General features: G+C 41.2%; 1 long non-coding RNA gene across 1 annotated transcript; it reads right to left on the minus strand.

Annotated features, from left to right (window-relative positions):
* Positions 1–3,952: 3,952 nt before the first annotated feature.
* On the minus strand, positions 3,953–10,134 carry LOC136558848 (uncharacterized). Its single transcript, XR_010783937.1, has 3 exons — positions 9,972–10,134; positions 6,032–6,125; positions 3,953–4,145 (listed from the first exon to the last, which is right to left on the minus strand). It is a non-coding gene; the product is annotated as an uncharacterized lncRNA (long non-coding RNA).
* Between the last annotated feature and the right edge of the window lie 466 nt (positions 10,135–10,600).

The following is a 10,600-nucleotide window of genomic DNA, read 5'->3' on the forward strand; positions in this document are numbered from 1 at the left end:
CATTTATTAAAAGTATTAAGCTGCATTACTGTTTGCATTTGGTCCCCTAATTTGGTTGCTAATGTCTAAAACAACTGTTGAAATTAATTTGAAATTAATGTTCCTATATAATTACTTAATGAATCTCACATTCACTGCCCTTAGCTCGCAGTTGACAAAGGATCTCACCCGCCACATGTAAGAGGTTGGAAAACCGACTGTGATTTTAAAATGGTTGCTAAATTATAGTTTGCAAATATTTTACATTTATATCACACACTTCATCTTGAAGGATCTCACTGTGTTTGAAATGTTACATAACATTTATTCTTTAGTAAAATTCCACCACAAAAACTTTCTGGGCATCAATCTTCTTATTTCCCTGCATGCCTTGAAATTAAATCAAATTTAGCTGTATCATTATGCAAACAAAAAAATCATACCTGCATTTAAAGATTATTATTAGTGCTGTAAAGTCAGACAGTTAAAAGATAGGAAATGCTGGAACTGAGACTCTGAGCAATATAAGTTCCTTTACCCATACATATGTCTTCTCATAGTCTTTAATTTTACAATCACGTATTTTCTTATATGTACCCCCTCCCTCAGGGGACTTATCAGTCCTTGTTAGTGTTCAAGAAAAAACAGGATAAGAAAAAAAGTAAGGTTCAAGAAAAAGCTAGCAGGGAAAGGTAGCCATTTGTGGAGTCCTTGCCTCATTCCTTACAAAAGCTGCAAATGTTGTAATGCATGAGCCTCCTTTTCTGGGCGGCTGACTTGGTACCCCATAAATCCTGATTGGCAGACATGCTGAATATGCACAGCAGTAACTGAAGCTAAAGAAACATTTGAATGTGCAGAGCATTTTACATACTACCAAACCCAGTGAAAGACGAGGTCCTGGGGTCTCACACTTAAAATAATCGTACACTTCAAAGGGGGGAAAACACTTCTCCCTCTCCCAGGGACAGTGGAAAATGTATCTGAGCAGTTGCAAAACAGCCCGACTGGTGTGTTCTGGAGACCCACATTTACTCGTTCTCTACAGCACCACGTGGGCAGGGTGCAGCAGGAGGGGAACAGGACACACTGTGACCCAGCAGCAGCAAATACCTGGGGAAGAGGCTGGTGCTGTTGCACAAGCTAGCAGAGGGAGGCAGGCACCAGGGGGGAGACAGCAAAGGCTATTCTGAAACAAAAGAGCAGAATTGAAGGCCTTCCAAACAGCCTTACTTTGGACTGCTCACCATTCTGTGTGCTTACCTGTGACTTTGCATTTCTTCTTAGGAGTGTATGGTTTCTTAAGGATCAAGGCAAAGCATGAGTGCCAAGCACTGGCAATCAGGAATGTTCCAGAGGTTTCCTCCAAATTAGCTGAACAGTGCTTTGCCTGGAGACATCCTCAGCATCTAGGTCACAGCGAGTCCACCCTCCCCACGCTGCAAAACATGCCCTCCTTTGTCTTGTAGAGAGCTGTAGATGTGTGCCACATAGCCTGGCAGGGCTCAGATAAGGATACTGGCCAAGAGTTCCACAGCTTGGCTGAGGGATGGGCTACTGAGGAGGATAGGTCCCCAAACACAGGACAACATCAACCTAAATCTCCTTGCTACAACAGGGAACAGAGACTACCCAGCAGCCCACACCCAGCCATCGCCACGCACACACCTCCACGTGCTGTCCTACTTTCTGAACTAGAAAGTCCAACCTCTCCTCTGCTCAGATCTTTGCCAAACCTCCCTCTCTTCAACACATTCCCACCCCTGACAGGCTGCAGATCTTCCTTCCGAAATCTTTGTCTTCTTTCAGTGGGTCCTCCCTCACGAGCCCAAAGTATTCCTGTCTCCCACACTTCATGCATTCCTCAGCTAACAGGGATCATTACAACACCTCCAGGAACAACCGCCAAAGGAAACCTCTCCCAGCAAGGCCAATCTAAAAAACTCAAGTCTGCAAGCACATAGGAGTATTAGTTCCTTTTAAAGGTGAATGGCAGGTACATTAGGGTGAATTACACTGAGACATCCTGGCCAACCACCTCAACATCCTTCCTGAACGCCAAAGCTGTCAGAAGTGAACCAAAATGGGCAAAAAGTCCCTAGTTTGTCTCAAAGACAGCATTATAAGACCATATCATCAAACTGACCTTCAAAGCAGATTGCTTGCCTTATTTTCCAGCTGGGGGTTTCATACCACAACCCAGCAGCTGAAGGTTGATACTGTGAGAGTACAGAGCCACTTCCTCAGCCTAGGCTTCCATTCAAATTCTGCTTTTGTGAAAAAGAGGGAAAGATAAAAATACTAATACAACTGAGGCTCAGCAAAAACAAAGCCTTCTTGAGGCAAAGATGCTTTTCCATCTCCATGGCTTCCTCCTGGCTGCTTGCAATCACTGGGACAAGGCTGCTTTAGTCAGGTTTCCAGAATCCTGTAATGGAAAGCAGCTGTCCCTATCCAGATTGCACCAGACATCTCCACAATTATTTTGTCATCTTCTTTTGGTCAGCTGTGTTACTCAACTTCCCAGTACTGCTGTGTTAATAACACCAGCAATCCCAGGACTGTACTTAACATACTTTTCTTCTAAATTCCCAACACTAACCTGAGGATGTTTGTATTGCTATTTGCCACTCAATACATAGACTTTACATTTGTTATGTGTCAAAATATGAACTTCAGGACTTGCATTCTACTGAAGTGGGCTGCATGACTCACATATCTCAATGTGAACAATTTAAGTGACTAGGGCAAGCCTACTTGAAAAGCCTTCCCTTTCTTTTCCCAAGCCAACAGAGCTGGACAAACTACCAACATTCAACACCATGTGAGATATTTAGTTTTGCACAACTATTCCGTTTTGCAGAACCATTCAGATGGCAATGAAGTTCTCAGTCTTTACATAGCTATCTTCAGAAAGCAGGAGTCACAATGAATCTTAACTCCACCATTAAAATAGCACTACCCAACAATTTTGAGGAAACTTACTCACATTTTGCATTAATCAGTGTCATAACATATGACACTCAGTTATTTAGCTAACAAGGTTAAATAACTGCATGTCCACCAACTATATCTTTATTCTGAAAGCTAACTTTATGTAACAATTAAGTCTCCATTTCTCTAAGTCAACAGCTAAAAAGCAAGTAGCTCATTCAAATTTCCATGAGTATGTAACTATAGATGCCCCTTTATTAAAAAGCCCTAATTTAATTAGGAGCCATGGCTGCCATCTCCCTCTGTCATTGCATACAACAGCTTTAACAGGTCCTTTGGGGAGGTTTCATGGAAGTGGTAATAGGTGTGGTAATTTCCACTTTCTGTTTTCTAGTTCAGAGAGTAATTGAATCCAGTCACTACTGCGATATCTTTCTGGCAAATCTGTGTTGGCCTCCATGAAATAAGTTGGAAGTTTGATTTCTGTTCTCTGCAGGCATGTTTGCGTGATACAGATGAACTGCTGTAACTGGCAAATTGGAGGCAATTTCAGCAGAGATTCCTAGGCTCAAATAAGTGCAAGAACAGAACTTTCACCTCCAGAGAAGTCTCATCTTTAACAGTCCTGAGAAATTACAGGACTAGATTGGAGAGTTTGGATTTCTGCTGTTGCAAGACACTTTGAACTCTGTTTTATTAAACCAGCACTCATATGAAATGACTAAAAAAAAAACCCCAAGTCATTATGAAATAAAATGCTGAAGCAAAACAAGCTTTATCACTCCCTAATACTGCTTTCAATCTCTGCTGCATTTTAATTGGAGTACATAAGTATTTTATTTCCTGTGACAACAACATTAATTAGTCTTCATTCTGGTTACACACGTTTAGCCCCCCAGGCAGCAGCCAGTGCAAGAGCATCAGCCACTGCCAGACCATTAGTGGCATTCCAGGCAGGTCCGTGGATTCCGCCACACAAGACAATTCAGAACCAAAATACAACGTACCAGGTGAGTAGAGGCTAAATGTATGACCAGGCTAAGATTAAAAACTTTATTTTTTATACAAAACAATAATAAATCCAAGCAGATAATGAACTAAGTGTGTCTTCTAATTTTCCATCTTTTCTTCTTTTCTCAATAAAGTCTATCCACAGTTCAGTGTTAAACCACTCCATATTCTGCAAAAGCTATGACGTTTCCATCTTGTATCCATGTTTTTCTAATTCAGCTCTGTATAGAAGAGAGACAGATATATTGAAACACATACATAATACTGTTACATGTGTGGTTTTTTTAAAAATTAAATATACTACCCAAAATACAATCATTTTAAATAGCAATGTTGTACTGCTTTTTTATTCATACCAATTACTTTATCCTTACTTTGTAATTCTTAAACTCCACTTTTTTATCTTAAATCACTATAAGTGACTTCTCAGTGAAAAATTCAAATATTTGTTTTAATCACAGTTATTGCCCTCTGACCCACCATATGGCACGAAGTAGCACCTATGCACCTGCAACATCTCCAAATTCATTAGAATAACCAAAATATTATCTTATAAATATTCTCAAGAATCTTATACATTATTCTCAATATTTCCTTAACTCATGCAAGCTCACTATTCTATATGACTTAACTGCATGTGCTTCCAAAACAATTATAAGCTTTTTTTTTTCTTTTAGAATAATGCAGTCTGGAATTTTTATTTATGTCTTGGTGCAATACACCTTGCAGTGAACAATCCTGAGGGGCTGCTTTGTTATCCTTAGTTGTGGCCAGGACAGCAACTGTTGTTGGGAACTACAACTGTTATCACTCCTGCCCTGCCACCACTTTGCTTCTCACCTGCCTCTGAACACACCAGCCAGGATGCATCCTGTTTTATCCCCTTTTATTCTAGCACACGTGTATCTAGATACAGAAATACAAATCTCTAAAAATATTTTGGGTTAGTTTGCACATTTAGTAGTAGGACTTTAAAAGTGGAGGACTGCAGAATTTGCTTTCTAGAGATGGAAGAAACACGCTACAACCAGGCAACACTGCAAACCACTATACGGTCACCAATACTGCAGGCTGCAACTAAGGCCAGTTACACAAAGTTTGTCTAGATCAAATGTGTCTATCAAGAATTGTACTATTTCTAAAAAGTCTGTTTATTACATGTTTACTGATATTACCATTTAACTGCCTTTGAACCATATATGAAATAACTATGCTAACAATTTTTTATGCAGAATACACAAAAATAATTGCTTTCCCTGAGTACAAGGGAGATCAACCCAGGAACTGTTTAAGCAGGCTGTATTACAGACAGTTTGCTCCTCATGCAACACACTGAGGGATTAATTATAAAATCTGGCTTTGTTCTGAATGCTTGAAACAATTTAAGTTATAATTATGCGTCAGTAAAGGATTACTGAAACTACAAGTGACAAAGAGGATTAAGCAACTGGTTTAGAGGTACACAAATTGCTATCACTTTTTTAAAGCATGTAATTAACAATTACTTTGCTGTTGTTGCTCATAAACCGTATGTTCACCACATAGGAAAGAACCTGCACGTTAACACAGATCACTAATCTCCAGAAAATTTACCTATTTGGACAAAGAACAGCAGTGCTGTTTTAAAGTACAGACATAAAAACTGTAATATACTTTGCACACCACATAGCACAAAGAGATAATCTTGGATGCCTTGCCATTAATCTTGGCAGTACAATGCAGAACTTTCACACACACACATAGAAAAGTCATTAGAAAAGGATCCATTCATGTTAAATTGACAAAGTGTCAACTATATCTCAACTTTCCGTGATCTTTGCATTGTTTCCATAACAGAGCAAAATTCTGTCACCACAATGCCCTAAGGCATTTTCAGTAGAATTATTAAAAGATGAAATGCTGATCAGTACTTCAGAGTCTTGTAATCCCTAAGTCTGGTTCTAAAAGACTTTAAATAGAAAAGCAAAAAGTAGAGCTCTCATTTACTTCCTTTTAAGATCTTTATTTTTTTAAAGTAAGCAGATTTCAAACTTTCAGATATTAACTAATCAACTCAATTTAAAGTATTTTACCCATCTTCTAGAACAGAAAGTTTAAATAAAATTACCTTAACTGATTGGAAAAATCATCTTCTACATTGTCATCATCCCAGTTGTCTTCCCAGACATGTGCATCTTCATCTTCATCTAAACCAGTCCAATCTAAAGACAGAAAAGCAGGTCTAAATACTGTATGCTGCACTGCTTTGGTACCATGTCTTACTGACCAGTTAGCTCAGCCACAGGGAAAGGCAGATTTCTGGTAAATTTAACACAGAAGTCTGGATCACATTCAAGTGTTTATGAGTCAGATCTAAAATACATCTCAAAATTTCTGTAATTACAACAAAAATGAAACTTGGTGAAAAAAATCATTACACACACATCATGGCTTGAAAGATTAAACATTCCTAAGAGATATTTTGCATACTTATGGATAAACTGTAGCATCATCCTTCCAGATTTGTATTTAAACATCTTTTTCAGATTAAAAAAGTAAATATGTATCAGATCCTTTCACCAAAACACAGACACAATCTCTGTTCCCTCAAATCAGATGCAGTCAGTCTATGGGCAAATGACAAAAAACTATCTGTGATGCAGAAGCAAAGGCAAATTGAGTTAAGCATCTGCAAACAGCACTTGATACCTCTAATCAGCTATTTCTGGGTTCCCAAGACAGCAGAAGCTGTCTTGCCTTTGTAGGGAAACACTTTATGTCCATTTACTAACTTTATTTATATTTTTCCTGTAATAAAGTAATCTGGCACATCAGCCTTGACAAATTACTCATCACACACTTAATGCTTCATTATTAGAAAAAAAATAAAATCAAACAAAATAGTTCAGAGAAATAATGAAAATTCAAGGCTCAGATTCACTATGAAAACAGAAGTTGGCTTACTTGTTTTTTTTTTAGTTTCTCAGTTTATTCCTACTAAATGACACACAGTTTTTCAAATGTTAAAAAAAAGAAGCCCCCTAATTTTGACACTTGCAACTTTTTATTTCTGAAAGTCTATTATTGTATTTAAAGAGATAACACTGTTGTTCCCCTTTCATTCTAGTAAGCCATGTGCTGCCCATGCACAGAAAGCTCTGAGGACTAAGGCCTAAAGTAACATTAAACACTGATGGAGGTATGGGGGAAGCAGGGGAGATAGTCAGTGGGTAAAACATCAAAAACTAACTCACTGTGAACAGCTAACTTTCTAAGAATGAAGCCTGGTCTTTGCATTTTCTCCTCCTTTTTCTAACACTGACAGGCAACAAAATTAATATTTGAGATTCACCAGGACAGGAAAATCCATTTGTCACTGATTAAAGACACACGTGTGGAAGGCATTACAATTAAATTTCCCTACTCAAATAAATTATATAATGGGAAAAGATGAAGGAGCATAGAAATTGTGCTGTGAGAGCAAAAGAAAAAAATTGGGAAGAAAAGGTGAAGAAAAAATGTTGTATAAAAAAATGCATTATTTGGATTTACTTGTATTGCTAGTTGCTCAAAGGGAAGGGCTTATCCTTTACAACCACCTCCAATAAGCTGTGCCCTTGCCAATTTATATTCCACTTGTTTTTTTTTTTTCAAAAAAGAAACAACTTTACTGATTAACTGATTTTGAAGAGAGAAAAAACAAAGCTCAAACAACTTAAAATTAACATAAAGTCAAACTCTTCTATCTACAAACATATAAGTAGCTCAGACAGAACTACAAAGTTGAAAAAACAATCTCCCAGTAACTCATATCCAGCACAACAAACAGCAGCTTCAGTCACAGAAGATCAGCAGGGCAGAAAAAGATGCTCTAAATCACACTGAGTAAAGAGGAGTCAGAAAGGCCCATCTCATCTTCCTTGCTGAGGTGGAGAGTGAAAGTAAAGCCTAAATTACATTCTCATCCCCGCAGGACAAGATTCTGCAGCATCTGCATATATTGTAGATTGTATCTCTCTGTATATTGAGACTATTACCCCCGAATTGTATCATACAATTATTACTCCCTGCTACATTATATGCCTGTGACTAAACGAAAGTAAAAAAGGTAGAGCATGATCTGGGATTGAAAGTATTAAGATCACTTAAGAGTCTACTACCATTAAGTACTACTAATATACACCAAAACTATAAACTTGTCATGGCTGAACTCCTTAAAAATGTATATGCTGATCACTGATTGTTTTATTTTGTACTTGGGAAACAAAAACCAGTTTTTAGGATTTTAGGGTTCTTTATGCCATGCTCTATCACTTCACATTTTTATATTCTGAAATGCACTGTACAAAAGATTCTTAAGTGGCTCATTTACATGTCTTTTCATCTACTATAGTATACTTACGCTATACTTCAAAGTATCTTATAAAAATTGGGCACGTCTGGTTTTGATACATAACTTGATTTCATAAATTGTTTAAGTAAATTTTTAGGCTGAAATAAACCCCAAAAGTCCGTGTTTTCATCCTTTAACACAGATTTGCATTATCTAATTTCCTTTGAATAAAAACTGGGTAATAGAACACAAAGTTCTTCTGTTCCTAGAAAGTGGTGTTTTAATTTGAAAGAACAACAATTTGGAATGGGTTTGAGCCCAGTTATCACAATTCTTTCCTAAACACTGAAGATAACAGACAAAGTGGTCTGAACACTCAACATCTCAAAACTATGACTTCACTTAAGGATTCAAATGGACCTTTTTAGACATTCTTATTTTCTGCAAGAAAGAACATCTAGAAGCCTGATGATGGTCACTTTTTGACAAGTCTCAGTTCCACCCAGAAAGCCTGCACAGTACTTTGCTTTAGCATTACAGCCAGAGTCAAGCAAAACTAATTTCACCTTCTGTAACAGCAAGTCAGGGCTCTGCCCAATCCAAGGTCCAGAAGCTCCAGAGACTTCCCCTACTGTGAATACTTAATTTACATTAAATAAGATAAACTTTTTTCTTTTTAGGAAACACTTAGGAAAAAGAAAATATGGTCTTTTAAGTTTATTTTAGCTAATATCCTAACTGTGTAATGAACTTTATCAGTACCTGCAAAAACATTAATTTTAGCAGAATTAAAGGGCTCAGAACACCTAAAGCTTGTAATACCATAGAAAAACCACATGCAATAAAGACAATAGAGAAAAAAAATCCTGATGTTACATTCATCGTAATATATATAATTTCTCAGGATCCACAACTCAAGATAGAATTAAGGACATAAAAAGTAAACATGCCCTAATAGGGATGTTTCCAAGACTATCGCTAGGACACTGAGCTGTTTCATTGAATTTAACTTCCTTATTAAGTATATCTGTACCTATTAAAAGCAAACCAGCATATACATACCCGTGCATCAATAGGTAAAGAAACTAAAAGTAATTACAGAGAGCAGTTTCATTTTCACATATTTTTCCATCTTACGCTCAGTTTCCAGCCCTCGTCCCTCCTCTGCCTTGCGATTCCCATCTCCAGTGTCAAAAAGCAGTAAACTTCTCCCGCACTTGTTCCCAGCCCTCTCGCACAGTGACACAGCACTCGCAGCGCGACGTGCCCAGCGCCGCGACACCGCCACAGAGCCGGGCACGGGCACCGCGACCGCGCTCGATCGCGGCTCTGCCTGCGCTGCAGCCCCTGCCCGGGCGGGGCTGCGCAGGGACCCGCAGGGCACCGGGGAAGCTCCCGCGGGGCTCAGTCGGGCCCTGCGGAGCGGCAGCACGGCGCTGCCCCACGGAGCAGCCGCGGGGACCCGCGGGCAGGGCCGGCACACACGGGGACCCGCGGGCAGGGCCGGCACACACGGCGCCCCGGCCCCACCGCCGGCCCCACCGCCGGCCCCACCGCCGGCCCCACCGCCGGCCCCACCGCCGGCCCCACCGCCGCTCCCGCCTGCCCCACCGCCGCTCCCGCCTGCCGCGTCCTGTCCTGTTCGCCCCGGCCGGCCCAGGCCGCGGCGGTCCCGCCTGCAGGCCGCGGCCTGTCGCGTCCTGGCGTCCCGTCCCGTTCCGCCCCCGCCCGGCACCTTCAGCCGGGAACTCCTCAAACTCGTCGTCCTCCTCGAGGAGCCCCAGGTCCACCGGCTGCTTCTTCTCCGACATGCTGGGCCCGCACCGCGCCCGCCGCCCCGAGCCTGCTGGGATCCCGCGGCCACCGCCGCGCCTGCGCCGCTGCCGGGCCCGGCTCCGGCCTGCGCCTGCGCCCTGCGGATGGCGGCTCTGCCGGCCCCGCCCGCCGCTGCGGCCCGGCACGGCCCGAGCCGGGGCTGAGGGAGCCCCGCGGGAGCTGCTCCTGCTGCTGCTCCCTGCTCTCTCCTCTCTCCTCTCTCCTCTCTTTTCTCTTTTCTCTGCAGTGTTGTGGAGAGAACAAGCTCGTTCCCTGGAACGTCAGACCAAACTGCACAGGCCGCTGCCGCTCCTGAGCGCCTCTGTTCTCTACATTCTTTCATTATTGGGCAAAACCTATGGAGTATCAGCCTTCAAGTCCTTCATCTCCAAGTCATAGTGTTGGAGTTTTTTCCCTTCTGGTTTTTCAGTGTAGTGTTTCAAACCGCCAGGAGAGGTTTGGGTTGCACATTAGGAGGGATTCATTCACAGAAGGAGTGATGAGGCGTTGGAACGGGCTGCCTTCCATGGAGGTGTTTAAAGAAAACCT

This window comes from Molothrus aeneus, chromosome 1, assembly GCF_037042795.1.
Source record: "Molothrus aeneus isolate 106 chromosome 1, BPBGC_Maene_1.0, whole genome shotgun sequence".
Lineage (NCBI taxonomy): Eukaryota > Metazoa > Chordata > Aves > Passeriformes > Icteridae > Molothrus > Molothrus aeneus.